At 32.7% G+C, this 20,348-nt stretch overlaps 1 pseudogene; it reads left to right on the top strand.

Moving 5' to 3' along the window:
- Window positions 1-12,822: 12,822 nt before the first annotated feature.
- Window positions 12,823-15,813, top strand: LOC125828020 (uncharacterized; annotated as a pseudogene).
- The last annotated feature ends 4,535 nt before the right edge of the window (window positions 15,814-20,348 follow it).

Here is a 20,348-nt window from a genome sequence, read left to right as displayed (position 1 = left end):
ATGGGCGGTTTTAGCCACACATCAAGAAATAACAAAATACACCTAAAATGATACTAAAATCAAATGGGTATAAGGAATTAAACCTTGATTTAAGCAAAGGAATAAGAATGGAGAAGACCCACTTCCAACTTGGGGAAGATGAAATACTTATTTCTTCAAGTCTCCCAAAAACCCTCTCCAAACTTGAGAGAAAATATCCAAAAAGTACTATTCTATTCTGGAAATTAAAATAAATGTTCGACTCCCACAAATTAATAACAAGTTTAGTATTTATAGACTTCAAAAAATAGTACTGGCGGATCTTTCGGTGAGGTTAGTCGAAATCGCCGATTAACTCAGTGATTCGCCCTTTGGTGTAGTTCGTCGCCGTCTTGCACTAGCCTTCAGCATCGTCGTGCTCTGTGTCATTGCGCGACCTAGTACTGCTTTGCAGAATTATTTGGCAAAACGTCTACTGCTCCTTTCATCGCCTTTTTAATCCTGCTCATTCAAGGCTTCACATACTGGAACAAAGGGCGGAGTGCGTCCCTTAGGTGAATCGCCAAGCGTGCTTGGCGATGCGCAGGCTTCAGCATCTTCATTCTTTTCAGTCTTTTTGTTCCTTTTTACGCCTAAGTGTCCATGCTTCCACTAAAACCTCAAATACCTGAAACTTAAGAGTTTTCATCAGATATTGAGACAAAATAAACATTTGAGGACACTATTCCTATCAAGATAAAGCCCTAAATGAGTCCAATTTGTGGACTCATCATTCATCCAATGACGAGATAATACCAAAAAATAAACCTAATTAATTCAAATAGTTTTTTTCCAAAATAAGTCCTACTTGAAGTAGGACTGACTTATCGGGGGACTTCACGGGAGCCACAACGGTCCGTCAAGAGCCAGACAGCTCGTGAAGCAGTCGTGATCCCACACTTAGACAGTGCGGGACTTCCATTCTAGGTATCATTCACGGGCAATGAGACGACTCGTTGACACCACTACGTCCCATCTAGGGTCCCGTGGTCTTCAATGTAGATATTGTTCCTCGAGGCTTCATCATTTTTTCACCTTCACGAGCTGCAAGACGGTCCGTCAGGGGGACCACGGCCCGTCTGGACCTCCATGGTCCTTACTTGGCCATACCCAGACTTAGCTCCTCAAAGCCTTCACACCAGACCCTTCTCACGGGCTGCAGGACGGACCGTTAGGAGAACCACAACCCGTCTGGGTCTCTGTGGTCGTTACTTGGCCAATTTTCCGTTTGACCTTCCTTCAGTGCTTACTGTCTCATCTCCACGAGCCTCATGACGGCTCGTTATAAAGACCACGGCCCGTCTGGGGCTCTGTGATGTTCCTTCAATGCATTTCTTTCACGATTCTTTTCTAACTTTCCCACGCAAGTGTAAACCTGTCTAAACATCAACAAACACATCAAATATACATAAATACACTCGAGTTCTCATAATATTCCTTAGTTTTGAGTGTCAAATGTGCAAAGATTTCACGGCACATCAATAATAGTTATATCAATTCTTTTTAGGTATACGAATGTAGTCTAATAATATTTGTATTCACTTTTTCTAATGCAATCTTCCCCTGATACATAGATACAATTGGTTGTATATCAATATGAGTCAATTAAAATAAATACAATTTGATAATACGTGTATCAATTTGTCAAATATACAAATATAATTTTTTCCTGATACAAATATTCAATCGGATATATCAATCTAAGAAGATTCAAAAGTGAAGAAGAATATGATACATATTTTCACCCTCGTTATGCAGACATTGAACAATAAATTAAGAAACCCAAATGATAGATGTAAATAAAATAATCTACTATAAAACCTCACTAAATTAATACTCGATAAATTAATAATCTCTTTAAGATAGTATTTTCTTTCAGTCCCGACTTGGGCCAATGGAAAAAATCATGCATTTCGATAAGATAATAGATAATATATTTTCAGAAGACCCCTATATAAATATATGGTCCCATTAATATTATAAATTAATATATTTATATCTCGCTATCTATCTATTCTATACTACCTTAAAAACACAAATTCCCTAACTTGAATGTTAAATTACTATAATACCTACAACTTAAAACACCCAATTTAGTATTTATTATATATTTTATATTATATTTATTTATTTATTTGTATTATAGTAAAAACTGACACCTTTTCACATTGATGGGTGGTAACTTTTCTGAAGGGTTGTGAATTTTTTATAGAGTTGTGAATTTTTCGATGAGTTATGACATTTTCGAAAAGTTGTGATTTTCCTAAAGGGTTGTGACTTATCAAATAAGGCACGATAAGCACTTTTTCATACTATCTTTTGTTGTCTATAAATAGAGAGGTTTTACACACTTTTAAACTATATTTTTTTTTAAGTTTTATATTCTTCTTCTTAAAATAAGGAAGATTGTGAGAGTTGTTCAATTATACAATTACAATATTTTTGTGGGTAAACTAGACAGACCAACAAAAATAGATGCAATAAGGAGAATGGAATAACTTAACTTCAAACGATGAGACTATCTAGATAATTGATATGTACTCATTTTCATAGCCACAAATACACTTATGCAACAACTTCTACTTGACAAGAAGCTGAATGATTTTTTGTTACACAAACTACAACTTGGTGTTCAAGCTATATAAGTCTCAAACTGTTGGAGAAAGAGGATTTAATCAAAAATTTGTTTCAAAATTCCAAACTAGATTTAATAGGTACTCCACCCTTTTCAATTTATTTGTTGTTCTTTATATTTTTATTCAGTTTAATATAAAATGTTCTTTTTTCTTGGGAGTAGGGGGATTCTTTAAGACCACAAAGTTAAAAGACATTTTTATATATTCTACATATTCCTGAATTAAAAGTCTTCTTTATTTTTTGAATTTCATGTCAAATTAACATTAGACAAATCTCTGTCCCTTTGTTGTCTATAAATAGAGAGGTTTTCTCACACTTTTAAACTACGAATTTGGTAAGTTTTTTATTGTTCTTCTTAAATCAAGAAAGATTGTGATAGTTGTTCAATTATGCAATTACGATATTTTTTGTGGGTAAACTTGGCAGATCAACAAAAATAGATGCAACAAGGAGAATGTGATAACTCAAATTTAAACGAGAAGACAATCTAGATAATTAATATGTACTCATTTCATAGCCATTAATATACTTTTGTAGCAACTTCTACTTGATAAGAAGTCTAATGATTTTCTACTGCACAAACTACAACTTGGTGTTCAAGCTGTGTAAGTCTCAAAGTGTTGGAGAAAAGGGATTTGATCAAAAACTTGTTTGAAGAGTCCAGACTAGATTTAATAGGTACTCCTTCATTTCCAATTTATTTGTTGTACTTTAATTTTTATCAGTTTAATATAGAATGTTCTTTTTTCTTGGAGGTGGGGACGCTTCTTTATGACCAAAAAGTTAAAGACAATTTTATATATTCTACATATCCTTAAATTAAAAGACTTCTTTATTTTTTTAAATTCTCATGTCAAATTAAAATCAGACAAATCTATATCTATCTTTCTTTATCTTCTATACTACCTTTAAGGAATGAACTACCTAACTTAAATGTCAAATTATTATAATACCACCAACATAAAGTACCAAATTGAGTATATCTTCTATATTTTGTATTGTACTATAATTATTTATATTATATTATATTATATTATATTAAAAGAAAATACATTTTCACATTGACGGGTTGACATTTCCAAAGAGTTATAACTTTTTCGATGAGTTGAGATCTTTTCGAAGGGTTGTGAGTTTTCTACAGGATTTCTACTTTTTCAAAAAGTTGTGACTTTTCCGAAGGGTTATAACTTTTCCAAAGAGTTTTGACTTTTTCTATTAGTTGTGACCTTTTTGAAGGGTTGTGACTTTTTTTTTGATAAGGCACAATATGCATTTTTTCATTCACTACCCTTTGTTGGCCATAAAAAGAGGGGTTTCCTCAAATTTTTTAACTACAACTTTTTAAAGTTTTTCATTGTTCTTCTTCTTGTTAAAACATCCAATTTAGTATATCTTCTATATTTTATATTTATAATATAATATATTGTATTGTATTGTATTGTATTGTATTATATTATATTATATTATATTATATTATATTATATTATATTATATTAAAAGAAGATACCATTTCACATTGAATGGTTACGATTCTTCAAAGAGTTGTGACTTTTTCGATGTGCATAAGAACCAATATGCACATGCTCATACTACCATTCGTTAACTATAAATGGAGGAGTTTCCTCACATTTTAAAAGTAAGATTTTTTTTTTGTTTTCTATTCTCCTCAAGTTCAGTGAAATTTGAAAACTCCCTAACATGAATGTTAAATTAATATAATACTCCAACTAAAAACATCCAATTTAGTATATCTTATATATTTTATATAATTGTTTATTTTAATCATTATATTATATTAAAAGTAAGAACTCCAACAATGCACTAATAACTAAGTAATGCACTATGGGGCAAGGAGGAGAAAGTAAATTTAAGGGGTGTAACTAAGCGATTTTAAGAGTGATTAATTTTCAGTAGTAATCATAAGAAACTTTCATCCACTATTCGTAGGAACTTATACTTTAACATTTATTTTAGAATTGCTTACTTATTTTTTTTATTTAATAATATTCACATTATTTTTTAAAATAGTGTAGTACATGGTTTGATATTAACGTGTAACTCACGTGCGTTAAAACTAGTAATTCTTTAAAAGTACAAATATATCTACGATAATTTAGTGAAATATGATTCTATTGTATTTTGTTTTTTGTTAAATTTTAGATCTAGTTGAAGCTCATCTTTAATTTTTCTTATTGCATCCAAAACTTCGGTGGTCTTTTTGAACTACACCATAAAATTGTAAAGAGTTCTAGATGTGATAAGTGTTTCCTTCGCATAACTAGTTCCAAAGGTATTGTATCATTTTCAACTATCATCAACATTGTTTTTTCCAATGGTATAACAATTTCTTCTAAGCTTTGGACCTCTAAACATGTTATATCCAACAAGTTGTTGACACCCATTGTATTGTGGTAACTGAGATCGTTAATCATGATCTCAAGTTCATGAATGAATTTATTTTTTATGTGAATTAAATAAATATGATACATAATTTATTAAAATACAATGATTTTAATGTATTCATTATACTGGTGTATAATAAATTCATTTTTTTTATCTGAATTCAATACACATGACACATAAATTAGTAAGATACAATGATTCTGATGTAATTAAAATTAACCTTTATTACATCTCAAAATACTCTTTAAATTAATAAATATTAATGTATCGATTACATAATATTTCTAAAAAGTAATAATATTTCATGATCTCACCTATATTAATTTAGTGAGGTTTTACTGTAGGTAAATTTTAATGGAGTTTTGTATTAATATAAAAAGCAGAGAGAACTGAGAAGAATAAAGATTCATACAATAAATTGTAGAGAAGAAGGAAACAAATATCTCTTATTGACTTAGTCTTGCGAGTTGAAGGCACGCGTTAGAGAGATGGTGAGAAGAAAATGTGTGAGGAGAGAAGAAAGCGAGAGAGGAAGGAGAGTGACTAATGAGAGAGAAAAAAAGAGAAGATATTTGTTATAAAACCTTTTAAGTAGAAAAATGTCAAAGAAATATGCTAGATTATGAACATATACTTGGTTATATTTGCTTAATTACGTAATTTTGTTGTAAAACTTAAGAACAAAAGAACAATATAAAGTTGAAGACAAGAAGAATATAAGACAAGAGGAACAATATGAGATAACTTTCTTTCTTTCAAGTGCTCACCAAATCTTCAAGTCTCTACAATATGAAATTTTATGCCTCTATTTATAGTGTAACATAGAGGCATACAAAAGGTTAGTCATAAACATGACATTAACATGAATATAATGGAGGAGATTATGGAGGTGAAATGTTACAAGAATAATGGTCATAAAGGTGGAGGTTATCTTCATAATGGAGGGAGGTAATGGAGATAATTAGTCATAGTAACTTCTTGGTGTAGAGGACATCCATACCATAATATTTTATAACACTCTCCCTTGGATGTCCAAAGATAATATGTCTCGTTAAAACCTTACTAGGAAAAAACCCTGTGGGAAAAATCCTAATGAAGGAAAAAAAGTACACATATCTTTTAATACGCCTTGAATGTTGCCTCATTAAAACCTTATAAAAAACCCCAATAATTGGGATAAAACCATGGTTAAGAAAAAGAGTACAACACATATTTTTCTCCCCCTGATAAAAATTGTACTTGATATCTCGGAGATGATGCATTTCAATCTTATATCAAAACTTCTCAAATATTTATGGTGGCAATCCTTAGTGAATAAGTTTACAAGATTATCACTTGAACGGGTATTTGAACATCAATCTCACCATTTTGTTGAAGATCACGTATGAAAAAGAATTTTGGTGAAATATTTTATGTGCGATCTCCTTTGATTGTACCATCCCTTCAATTGAGCTATATATTATTTTCGTATATGGTGGCTGGAATATCCTTTTCCAAAGGAAAATCACATATTTTCTGAATATGATAGATCATGATTCCAACCAAACACATTTTCGACTACTTCATAGATCAATATTATTTTTGTATGATTTAAAGAAGTGTTTACTAATGTTTCATAATATTGTTGTGCCTCCATATGTAAGCAAATAGACCATTTGCGATCGAGCTTTATGCAGATCAAATAAATATTATGCATCTACATAATCAAACTATTTCTGACTCGGAGATTAATCATTTCAATTTTATTGAAGCTCGTCTTTTCTTCTCAAATAAAATCACACATCTTCTATGTGTTGAGTCACTTGCTTTGTTTGTTTCTTGGCATAACTTGAATGATAATATGACAATCCCTTCACATAACTTTCGTTGTGTATATCAAATAATATTCGAGTATTTGCATAACCAACAATATGTAAGTGCATCAATTGCACTAATACATGACATTTTAAATCATTTCATGAGGTCGAATAGATTCTTTCTTTGTGTTAAGCAATCTCAGAACCATTGGGTACTCAATGGAATTGTTTTAAGACATTTTAAATCCTTCAAGAATTTTCATATAATCTTCATAGTCTAGTTAGATATGATAATAATTCATTATACATATTCAAGTGTTTCATCTATTGCCAGACTGAAATAAGTCTCATTGCATCCACCACTGGAGAACATATCTCCATTTAATAATGTCAAAACTTTGTGAAAATCCTTTATGCACCGAGGCACAAACTCCACTGACATATATTTTGATCAATGAACTATAAGTTCAAAAACATCACTTTTCTAACTGAAACAAAATATACTGAAATAGTGAATTTTGTTTGGTCAATCATTTATCTGTCCATATTATACAACAGATTTGAATTCAAGATCCTCGTAATCATTTATAGCATTCAGTACTACTTCATATCAAAGATACCGTTGATGTTCATTTTGATATTAATTCCAATACGACATAACTTATTGAGATCTCTTCATTTTTCATCATTTTCAGGTACCTGAACCTCTGCGAAGGTTTTATGAAATGTTATGACATGGTGCTCTTTTAAAGCACTTGCCTCATTATCATGATCATTTTGATAATTTTCTCCTTTCTTTCCTAATGGAGTTTTATGTTTGGAACCGATTGGTCTATCACGCTTTTGATGTACCATAGACTATGTCCTTCAAGGATCATTTATTGGAGCATTTGCAGCTTAATTAAATATTAGGTCAACAAATACATTTGGTAAATTATTTGCAAATGAATTATCTCTTGAACTTCGAGTTCATATATTTTTAACGAGGATCTAGATAATTCACCCACACGTAATTTTCAGCTGCTAATCATATCTCCCCCTAATGTTAGAAAATCTAACATTTACCCCCAACCTCACTTGGGGATCCATCTCTGTGTGTGGTGGAGCAATAAAATCATATGTGCACACATCAAATTTTTAGATGGAAAATTTTTGGTTCGTGACCCTGAACCAATTGTGATGGGAGAACTTTGTTGGCTTGAGCGTACATGTTAAATAAACTCATCTCATACCAAATTTCATTTGGGAGTTCTCATAATGAATGGTCTAGCTATAATTGGAGGCATACAATTTCTGTTAAATGAACCAACATTATCAACATAATTTTATAGTTTGAAACTGTGCTCTTAATTTAACAATTTGAGCAAACAACCTAACAAAAATCAATTTGTAAGTTGATACAAATGCACATGTGACCATACCATAGATGCACCTAGTAAATCATAATAGTAAGTGTTCCACATGGCAGGTGAACGGGCCCATATTCACCTTTTTATATGTTCCAAATAATTTTAGGGGATACAATCCCAACCTTAGTTGGTACAATGATTATTTTATCATGAGAACAAGAAACACAAGAGAATTCTTGAAGAATCTTTTATTTCTTCATACATATAGTCACGTGAATTCTCAATTTCTTTTGCATCACATTTGAACCGGAATAACCAACCGGTTATGCCAACTGATATTTATTCTAGTAAACTTTTGGTTTACTTTTGCATGTGATTCCTTCATCATGCCCATATTTTTATGCAACAAACAAGAGAAAGACGGGCAACCTTTTACGTAAATATTCATAACCGGCTTTGATTGTAGTAATATGAAGATATTTAATCTTTCAATAATTTACAGTCTCAATATAATTTTTTTTTTCTTTTCAATTCCTCCAAGCTTAAAAAGTTTCTTTTGAGACTTACTACAACCCCAATATTATGACCTATTTCATTTTGTGGATAGTAACAAATTAGTCCTTCTGAAACTCTCAGTTAATTTTGTGTACTGCCACAAATTTCATAACATCATTCTTATGACGACCATCTCCTTCAAGGTATAATTATTATTATTGTCATGATTAAAATTATTACATGCAAGACTTATTTCTTGACGGCCAATGACAAATTTGTGTTACCACACAATAATATTTAATTTATGTCATGACCACAACCTTTAAAGGAAAGAATTATTTCTTTCTTTTGTCCTTTAATAGTTCATAATAAAACATACCACAATATTTTTGTAGTTTTCAAAGTATATGATCAAATGATCATTTATATTAAAATATTTCTTTTCAATCTCTCAAACCTCCCGTAGAGGTGAGATGCGACATTTATCCAACCATACATAACATGTCCTTATCCATACGAACACACGACACATTTTCTTCGAGAAATAGACTATAACCATTTATACATGCTTCATAAGTTTTGATTAGAAACTCATTGTCATACTTTATTTAACATATTTATATGAACCACCTCAACATCACCTTGAAAGGTCAAGTGAACTACCACTTTGTATTTCTTTATTTTGATGAAGGGTTTACAAAAGTTTTCAAATTTGGTTGCACCAAAAACAAGCTGCCCAATAATTTTTCATACCACTTTGATGGACAAAAATTATCTTCACATTTGAAGGACCATCTTAAGAAACAATGTGCCCAAAAACCTTTCATACCACTTTGATGGACAAAAAATACCTTCACATTTGAAGGACCATCTTAAGAACCCATAATGTTCTTCCTTTTAATTACCACAATGATGACCATTAACATTTTACCACACCCATATTTCATATTCAACCACTTGTCATTCTCATACATAGCATGCCCCTGCTACCACATTCACATAAGAGAATGGAGAAAATCAATTGGGCGGATTTCATGACTTTTATCAAGAGCGTATCAATTTGCTCAGTCATCATTACATCATCATTATATTATGTTGGGACTTGAACCCAACATCTTACCCATAAGAAGGCATTTTAGGTCATTATTTGTTGAGACCCAACCCAACATTTTATTATCATGATGCACCAGAACTCTCACCCGATGCATTGTACTCTTGATGTTATAGGACTTGAATCCTTCGTCTTACCCTCAATCAATGACATAATAAACCAAATATAATAGGACTCACCATTGAGCCTTAAAAAAAATGTTTCCCTTTGTGATTAACATGCACAAATAAATATAGGACAAAAGAAACACAATAAAAATATTCTCAACAAAGTATGTACTAATATCTTAAACTTGTCAAAACAGAGAGTTACATATAGTATTAATTATATTATGTTTGGTGTAAAATAATTAAGCTAGTGAATTACATTTATAAAATTGCACACTAAGAAAATAATAATTCCAATCACACTAAAATAAAATTGCTTAATACCATCAACCTTTTTCAATTTCCATGTGAACCCAAAATATTTCACACACAAAATAATATAAATTAAAAGCTTATGTTATAACCAGAATAGTGAGCATAATCATAAATAAAATATTACACAGATTTTAATTTACCTTAGCTTGTTCCCAAAAGAAAGATAAACACAATTATTTTTACCTTCGATTCTTTATATTTACTTTGCTTCAATCCTTCAATGGTGGAACAATTGTGCTGATAACGTGTTGTAAAACTTAAGAACAAAAGAGCAATATAAAGATGAAGACAAGAAGAATATAAGACAAGAGGAACAATATGAGATAACTTTCTTTTTTTCAAGTGTTCACCAATTCTTCAAGTCTCTACAATATGAACATTTATGCCTCTATTTACAGTGTAACATAGAGGCATACAAAAGGTTAGTCATAAACATGACATTAACATGAATATAATGGAGGGGGTTATGGAGGTGAAAGGTTACAAGAATAATGGTCGTAAAGGTGGAGGTTATCTTCATAATGGAGGGGGAGGTAATGGAAATAATTAGTCATAGTAACTTCTTGGTGAAGTAGACATTCATACCACAATATTTTATAGAGAAAAGACATAGATTCCACCTTGAACTTGTATCAAAAAGTCACTTACAAGCTTAAACTATCATGATGATCTATTACACACATTTACTATTCAAAAGTGAATTTATTTACCCCTTTAAACTGACGTGACAAAGAAATAAAATGAAAATAAAAACTAAACGCGTTAGTTAGAAATAAAAATAAAAATAAAAATAATAATTAGAATCAACTTTTAACCCCCCACCCTCCTCCACCCCACCCCTACCCCCACACCTCTTCTTCTTCACACCTATTCTTCTTTTTCACATCTTTTTTTTCTTCATTGTTTATACATCACAATCTCAAAGCACAACTTTTATTTTTGATTAGCAATTAGGTTAATTCTCATAGATTTGTTAGTGAATAATTGTATTTCATGATAATTTTTACTAAAGGAAGAATCTAAAAAGAATTCCGGATAAACCTAAATAAATAAATCCTTAAGTTATGTTTAGGTGATTTTGGTTGATTGTTTCTATCTTTTCTATTTTTTGACTTTGTTAAAGAAATTTTGGTTGTTAATCAATTTTTGGGTTTGGTTCAAAATTGTAGCTTTATGGGTATGATGGTTCTAGGGAATGGGTGGAAAAAAAAAGAGGAAAACGAAAGTGGTGAAGAAGATTAATCAATTTTTGAATTTGGTGTAGATGACAACTTTATGAGTGTGGTGGTGCTGGGTAACGATTTGAAAAAAAAGAGTGCAAATTGAAGATGGTGAAGAAGAAAAAACTTATATTAGGAATGGTGATGTGATATTTAGTGGTGGATGGCGAAGAAGAAGAATAATTGAAGGTGATATGACAGTGGTGAAAGACAAAGAATCAATAGTGCCGAATATGATTTCTCCATGAGATAAGAGATGGAGTGGGTGAGATTTTGTGATGAAGAAGGTATACTTATTAGAGAATTTTAATAATTAATTAGTGTAAAATATTGTTAACAAAAGAAAAGTAATTAATAAAGAAAACAAAACAAAACAATTTTTTTTATAAAAAATCATAATTTCTGACATGGCGCCGACGTAGCACTGATGTGGCGGCGAGTATATTACACCACACCTTGTGAGAGTGGTGTTACACGTGTGAGAGTGATATTAAATTCACTTTTGAATAGTAAACTTGTGTTATAGGTCATCATGATAATTTAAGCGTGTAAGTCACTTTTTGGGAGGAGGTGATTAGACAAGAGTTGGCTATGCTTCACATTACCGAGGACATGACTCTAGATAGGAAGGAGTGGAGGTCACGTATTAAGGTTGAAGGTTATTAGGGTTAGCGTGTTGTCTTCCCTTGCAAGGGTATGGGTTGTTAGCGTTTGGAGTAGACCTAGCCTTATGTTGTTTACTGCGTTGCACACATCGCATTACTTTCTTGTTATTATTGTCTCATTTGTTGATTATACGCTATCTTTTGTATTGGCTGTTATGTTTTATAAATATCTCTCCTGTCACTTAGATTTGTTGTTCTTGAGCTGAGGGTCTCCCTGAAACAACCTCTCTACCTCCACGAGGTAGTGGCAAGGTCTGCGTACACTTTACCCTCCCCAGACCCCACCTAGTGAGATTTCACTGGGCATGTTGTTGTTGTTGTTGTAAGTCACTTTTTGATATAAGTTCTGGAGGGAATTTATGTTTTTTCCCTATTTTATAACAAATTTTACTTTTAAATTAATTATTAAATTAAACTAAGTAATATCGATAGTTTTAAGGAAAAATTACATAATTGAAGGTTTTTTATTTAATAATTACCGTTTTTAAGTATACTTTTAATTTATTACCATTTTTGTCAACTTTTAGCAATAGTTACTTAAAACAATTTTAAAGCAAATTTGTTCCTTTTCATGTAATTTTTAAACTAAGCAAAAAAAGCGTTGCCCATTCGCTCATATCCTCTCTCTCTTTTCTTTCTACTCTTCTGTCCGAAAATTTTAGGGTTTTGTTGTTCTTTCTTCCCCATTTTTCAGCACAGAATTCTAATGGAAGAAGAAGGAGGAGCACGAAAATCGCCTAAAAGAAGTCCGCGGATACTTAGTAATGTTGGTACTTCGAATCAGAAAGTTTATAGAAGGAGTCGAATGAGGGGTCAAGTTTCATCTCCTACTGATGAAGTTAATGACTGTCCCAATTTTAGTTTGGGAATCTCACAAGTATCGGGTGAGCAAAACAAGGGTGAGCAGAACAAGGAGCAGAACAAGGAGGAGCAGAACAAGAAGTAGAACAAAGGTAAAAAACGAGTTAAAGAGGTGAACAATGTGAAGAAATCGAAAAAAAGATGCGTTGATTTAGCATCTACATCGAAGAAAATGGTGGACTGTGAAGACGATTTTGAGGTTTTTACCTCCTCAATTTCAGTCAAAAAATTTGAAAAATAAAGATGGGCCGGAGAAGAAGAAGCCAGTGAAGGATCCAAAAACACGAAATCGATTTCCCAACAATGTCATTCTACCAGAGAGTAGATATCCGGTATGTGATAGTATTTTTCCTAGTTAGTTGTTGTTTTAGGAATGATTGTATACTGATTACTGCCTTGATTTTGAGATGTAGTATGTGAAATTCATCTTTAATTCAACTTTAGTATGTAGTACTATAAATTTTTTTTAAACACTCAAATATGAATGTGAGATATAAAGTTAGGATGCATAGTGTTGCAATGCTAGCTAGTTTGAGATTGAGTCCTGCTGTCTTGAATCTATTAGTAGCTTTATATCTCAGGTTTAAGGGATTGTCATATGAAGAAATGGCAGGAAGTGAATAGAGCAGGTTTTGCATTTGTTTGATTAATAGTTTCACCTAAATAAAGGGGAGGGATAAATAGGATTCTGAATGCTGACCCTAACTAGTTTGAGATTGAGTGTCCTAGTGTCTTGAATATATTAGGAGGTTATATATCGGGCTCATAATGTTCTTCTTAAAAAGTGGCAGGAAGCCATATGAGCAAATGTTTCATCATATATTTGAAGGAGGCAGGGTGTGTGGGAATCATGTACATGACTATTTCAATACTCTTCCAATGAAGAGCAGTGTTATAGCAGGAAGCTAGCAGTCACTTTCAATTTGACATTTATGTTTTACTTAATTGCAAAATATCTCCTCTTTGTCCATTGTTTTGTCTAGAATTAGTGGGAGCTTGTCAAATAGCTGGTAACACTTGTTCGTGTTAATTTGGAAAACAGATGGAAAAGATGTGTAAATGAGAGGACACATCATATATTTTGGAGTAACATTGTTTCATGTTCTATCTGATCTTTTCTCTCGCACTCGAATGTTTTGTTCCAATGAATAAAGTGAAAATGTAGGTTTAAATTGCTTTGGAAGTTGGTTTTTCGATATAAAATAGATCTTTAAGTGTATGACAACTAGATCATTGTTTAGGCTGCTTGTGTTGAAGTTGATAAGTTCTGGGTCTGAATTTTGGAACCAAAAGTGATCATCGGTGTAATTCATCTTTAATTCATCTTTAATTCAACTGATTACTACCTTCCTTTGATACATAGTATGTGAAATTCATCTTTAATTCAACTTTAGTATGTAGTAACACATTTTTAATTCATGTTTAATACATATGCAGAATCGTAAATTCTGGAAACATCCGGATGTTGTGTATATTTCGAGTAGGTGGTCATCTTACACTAATCATAGTGTCATCGACCAAATCAAACTGTCTTTATCTGATAAACAACTTGAGTTGTTCAGGAATACATGTTTTGGTTACTTTCTTGACCTTCCAAAAGCAAGCACACAACTACAAGTTATTCATTGCCTTATAAATAGAGAGTTAAAACACACACCGGATGATGTGTTTGCTATTGAAATAAATAACAAAAAGTTGTTTTTTGGTCTTAGAGAATTTGGAATAGTTACCGGCTTAAATTGTGTTAGTGATGGCACTCCTATCAATGTTCCTGATTCTAAATGTAGTTTGTTGAGTAGTTATTTTCCGGAAAAAATCATTGTTGCAAAGAGTCATCTACGTGCGTTGTTTCTAGCTAAAAAATTCCTAGATGATGACTCAGCTGTTTCATTGGTTGTTCTCTTCTTCATTAATGATTTTTTATTTTCATATGAGGACAACGAATACCAAATTAGTAATAGAGATTTTTACCTTGTGGAAAGTGGACAATTCAATTCATATCCGTGGGGTTTAGATGTCTACAAAAAGTTGTCTGATTCTGTGAGACATGAGCTTAAGTCAACCCATAAATACTATAGATTGGGTGGCTTGCCTCTTGCTCTTCAAATTTGGATTTTTGAGTGTTGTTCAAAAGTTGATGAAGATATAGCCATTCGGGTTGCTAACTCAATTCCAAGAATCTTGAATTGGAAGACAATTGCCGAAAGTCCATGGCAAAATTATATTGAGAAATGTCTCTTCATGCCTACAAAAAATAAGGTATTTGTACAAAGTTAATACATTTTATGGCATTGTTTAATTCTACTCAAGTTACTATATCTATTTTTATTTTGTTTATTTGGTTTTTCAGTTTGAGAACATAGTGGCTAGTGAAGATGAAGTATCTAAATGCAGGCTTCCTAACCTCGTGATTACAATGCTGAAATTTTGAAATTGGAGCCTAAAGGATCAAGTCATGGTCTAGACATGTTGACCAATGAAGTTATTGAATTGAGAAAAGAACTTGTAAAGGTATATACAAACTTGACTTTAGGCTCTTTTTTTCCAGAACTTTTATATTTTAATTTTTGTGTTATGGTTTAATATCTACTAGGTGAATGAAAATAACAAAGCACTTGAAGAGAAGATTGATTTAGGATTTAATCAAATCAAAGAATTTGTGGTGAATTCTAACAAACAATTATTGGAGGATATTTCTTTGTTGTTTGCTAAGAATGGTGGCAGCAGCTCTGTTATCAGAGAAGTCAGGGAACCATCTAAGAAGCAGGCTGGCGAGAATTTGAATTGGAGGAGACCTTTCATCAATTTTATATCTGATTTCAACTTTACTTGTTGATGTGTCTATTGACAATTGAGTAGCAATTATAGAAACGAGGGTGGCAAAGTTTGATTCCGTATTTATCAACACACCATCTGCCAAGTAATTAGTATATTTGTTGCTAGGATCCCATCTTCCATTGAAGTAAAGCAGCACAGCCAGATTAGTCATATTTTTTTTTTGCACATTATTAAAAAGTGTGCAGATTAGTCTATTTTTCATTGCTTATGTAATGAATTCTCAGGTTAGCCTTTACAACTGTATCTAATTCAATTATTGTTCAGTTCAGCAAATGTACAATGTCAATGTTTCTGGGAGATATTAATACTATTATATAAAAGTCTATGGGGGAGTATATACATCCTTCCACACACAAAACTCAAACTGGTGTGATAAGCAAAAAGAAAATGGAAGCCACAAAGATGAGTAGCAAGAAAACAAAAGATAAGTTAACAGTTAAAGTGCCAGAAGCCAAACTCATACCACATATGTCACGCCCCGAGCTACCCCCAAGACGCGGACACGGGACCTAGGACCGCAAGTGATCCCAAGCTAACCCTGCTGGCATGATCATGAGCATACTAAAGAAAATAAACTGATGCGGAAGCTAATTCATAATTAAATCTGAAAAGATGGGGAATACCCATATACTGTAACTGAATATATGAAATCTGAGAGTTTAATACAAAAGAAATATCAAACTCAAAACACTAAGCTGAATCTAACTATGTCTGAAATAAGCCTCTAAACTGACTAGAAATGCTGGGACAGGCCCCAGCTAAGTCTAGCAAAACTGAAACTAAAGGACTAAAATACTGAAAGAAACTCATGACTATTGTCCCCGAAGAATGAGGACTCACCAACTGATTCTGCTGAACTGAAGATCGGGAATCGATCTAAGCGTGATCTGGATGCTGAGAACCTGAACCTACATCACGAGAAGATGTAGCGCACGTATGCGTCAGTACTTGAAAGGTACTGAGCATGCAGGATAGAGTAAAGCTGAAAGAACATATAACTGAACAAAGCATACTGAGCAATGATATAATCTGAACATGATATAGATACTGAAATACTGAATACTGAGCTAACTGAATGCAATGACCAAATTTATAACATGCTGAGACTGAATACTGACTGTACTGAAATATGGTCAATGCAATAGAGTCTGACTAAACTGTGGGAGCTACTAATAACCGACATAAAACCACATGAGCTAAATGTGGAGTCCGATGTATACGCCCCATCGAGAGGACCCAATATACCCTGCCAGAGGTATAAAGGCATGCTGGCGTGATCACTAAACTGATGTTGCCCACAGAGGGGACTTACACCTACGTGGCTCGTAGTTCTGGGACTATATGGGTACGCTGAAACCCTAGTCCAACTCGGTATTATGCTACTCCCAATGAATTAAGTAGTTAACTGGTTATGACTGAATTTCTGTAAATACTGGATAGCTCGAAACTGAACATGCAAACTGAGAATGCAACAATTAATCTGATAATGATGCATTCATAAACTGAGGCATGTAAAACTGAATACTGAAATATCTGACCTAGCATGTGTAATTCAAGAACTAAAGAAATACATAGCTAGGGTTCTGAAATTCATGCGATAAACTGAGCAATAACATGATAATCTGATTTGGAACATTTAAATAACTAATTCATGATGATCTGCTATAATTCTAGAAACCCTAGGCCTGTTCATAATAAGGGAATCAAGAATCTGACTGAATTCTAGGGACCTAATGGGCGAAAGGAACCCACTAGTGAAATCCCACATACCTGGTGACGAATTCCACGGAGAAATCTTTCGATTTCAGGGCTGGAACTGAAGGAAACTTGCTGCGTTCTTGAACTAGGGTTCTTGACCTTTTTCTCCCTTCTTGCTTCTAATTTTCTAAGTTTTGATTAATGAATTTGACTTAGGTAAGTTCTAGTTATGTTTCTAGGCTTAAACTAATTAAAACCTCATGATTTAGGGTCTAAACGACGTATCTTAGGGGTTAAACGAAATAGGAAAAGACCAAAAGACCCCTGAATTAACTGCTGTCGGAGTGACCGACGGTTTGGACCTACGGGCCGTAGGTCAATCTACGGTCCGTAGATTGGGTCCGTAGTTCAAGTCTGCCCGACAGGTCTTCACTAAAATGGGCATAACTTTTTACTCGGAGGTCGGAATTTAGCAAACTCGGTGGAGTTGGAAAGATAATTCAATTATCTATCTAACCATAGGTTATGGGACACATAATTCATTTTGTGCTAAAAGTTATGACCATCTGAAGTTGACCCATCAGAATTTTCAGCTAACTGGCTGCTAATCTTCGATCTACGGTCAGACCTACGGACCGTGGATCGAACGACGGTCCGTGCTGGTCAACCGTAGTTCGGGACTGAAGCTGGGCTTTTGGGGCATCGATCCACGGACACGAACTACGGTCCGTGACCTGACTTACGAACCGTAAGTCCGGCCGTGGGTCAACACTTAGCCAAATTTTCTGACTGAGTTCTGGGGAAGTTTTCTGTCACGAATCACGGACCTGCAGGACGGACCGTGCGTCCATCTACGGTCCGTGGATGGTGTCCGTGAGTGCCACCTGTAACACCAGAAATCTGAAATCTCCATTTTCGGATACGGGGTGTTACAACATAGAACAGATGACTAGAGATGCCAGACTCAACAACTCCCCTGCCAGTGCCTGTTGATATCCAAATTGTAGTGCAAGCACAAGCACCAAAATGGCAAAGGAATAGTGTGCACAAGGGAAGGACAGGGGAGTGTTCTTGTATTAAAAGTGTATTACACTGTATTAAAATTGAATTAGAAGAGTGATTTAAGAAAGAATTTAAACAAATAACTAAGGAAACGACGAGAGAGTGTTCTATAGATTGAATTAAACTTGAATCTATTATGAATTAACCAAGAAAAGCAATCAGAAGAGTGAATTAAGATATAATTTAAACAAGTCGTCAAATCATAAAATATCAACCAACAAACTGCAAAAATGAATTAAATTTGTATTAAAAGTGTATTACAATGTATTAAACTTGAATCTATTATGAATTAACCAAGAAAACCAATCAGAAGAGTGAATTAAGAAAGAATTTAAACAAGTCGTCAAATCATAACAAATCAACCAACAAACTGCAAAAATAAATTAAACTTGTATTACAATGTATTAAAGTTGAATTAGAAGAGTGAATTAAGAAAAAAATTTAAACAAATAACTAAGGAAACGACGAGAGGGTGTTTTATATATTGAATTAAACTTGAATCTATTATGAATTAACCAAGAAAAGCAATCAGAAGAGTGAATTAAGAAAGAATTTAAACAAGTCGTCAAATCATAACAAATCAACCAACAAACTGCAAAAATGAATTAAACTTGTATTAAAAGTCTATTAAAGTTGAATTAGAAGAGTGAATTAAGAAAAAAATTTAAACAAATAACTAAGGAAACGACGAGAGAGTGTTCTATAGATTGAATTTAACTTGAATCTATTATGAATTAACCAAGAAAATCAATCAGAAGAGTGAATCAAGAAAGAATTTAAACAAGTCGTCAAATCATAACAAATCAACCAACAAACTGCAAAAATGAATTAAACTTGTATTAAAAGTGTATTACAATGTATTAAAGTTGAATTAGAAGAGTGAATTAAGAACAAAATTTAAACAAATAACTAAGGAAACGACGAGAGAGTGTTCTATATATTGAATTAAACTTGAATCTATTATGAATTAACCAAGAAAATCAATAAGAAGAGTGAATTAAGAAAGAATTTAAACAAGTCGTCAAATCATAACAAATCAACCAACAAACTGCAAAAATGAATTAAACTTGTATTAAAAGTGTATTAAAGTTGAATTAGAAGAGTGAATTAAGCTTCAATTAAGCAAGTAACTAATGACATGCAATCGAATTTAAACCTTCTAACCTTTCAAACTTCAAAAAATTTCAAACTCAACTCTTTGTCCGAACTTGATTCATCTCGAAATTGATCACTGAATACACATCGTTGAAGGTTAGTATAGCCGAGAAAGAGAATTAATCTTGAATTAAGCAAGTAACTAATGACATGCAATCGAATTTAAACCTTCTAACCTTTCAAACTTCAAAAAATTTCAAACTCAACTCTCTGCCCGAGCTTGATTCATCTCGAAATTGATCACTGAATACATCGTTGAAGGTTAGTATAGCCGAGAAAGAGAATTAATCTTGAATTAAGCAAGTAACTAATGACATGCAATCGAATTTAAACCTTCTAACCTTTCAAACTTCAAAAAAATTCAAACTCAACTCTCTGCCCGAACTTGATTCATCTCGAAATTGATCACTGAATACACATCGCTGAAGGTTAGTATAGCCGAGATACAGAATTAAGCATGAATTAAACAAGTAACTAAGACATGCAATCAAATTTAAAGCTTCTAACCTTTCAAACTTCAAAAAACTTCAAATTCAACTCTCTGCTCGACTTGATTTGTCTGAAAACTGATCACTGAATACACATCTCTGAAGGTAGTATAGCCGTATTTGTGAAGAA

Source organism: Solanum verrucosum, unplaced genomic scaffold (genome assembly GCF_900185275.1).
Source record: "Solanum verrucosum unplaced genomic scaffold, falcon-dt-bn FXZP01000136.1, whole genome shotgun sequence".
NCBI classification, from domain to species: Eukaryota; Viridiplantae; Streptophyta; class Magnoliopsida; order Solanales; family Solanaceae; genus Solanum; species Solanum verrucosum.
Note: the sequence above shows the minus strand (reverse complement) of the source record. Positions and strands in the feature narration are given on the sequence as shown.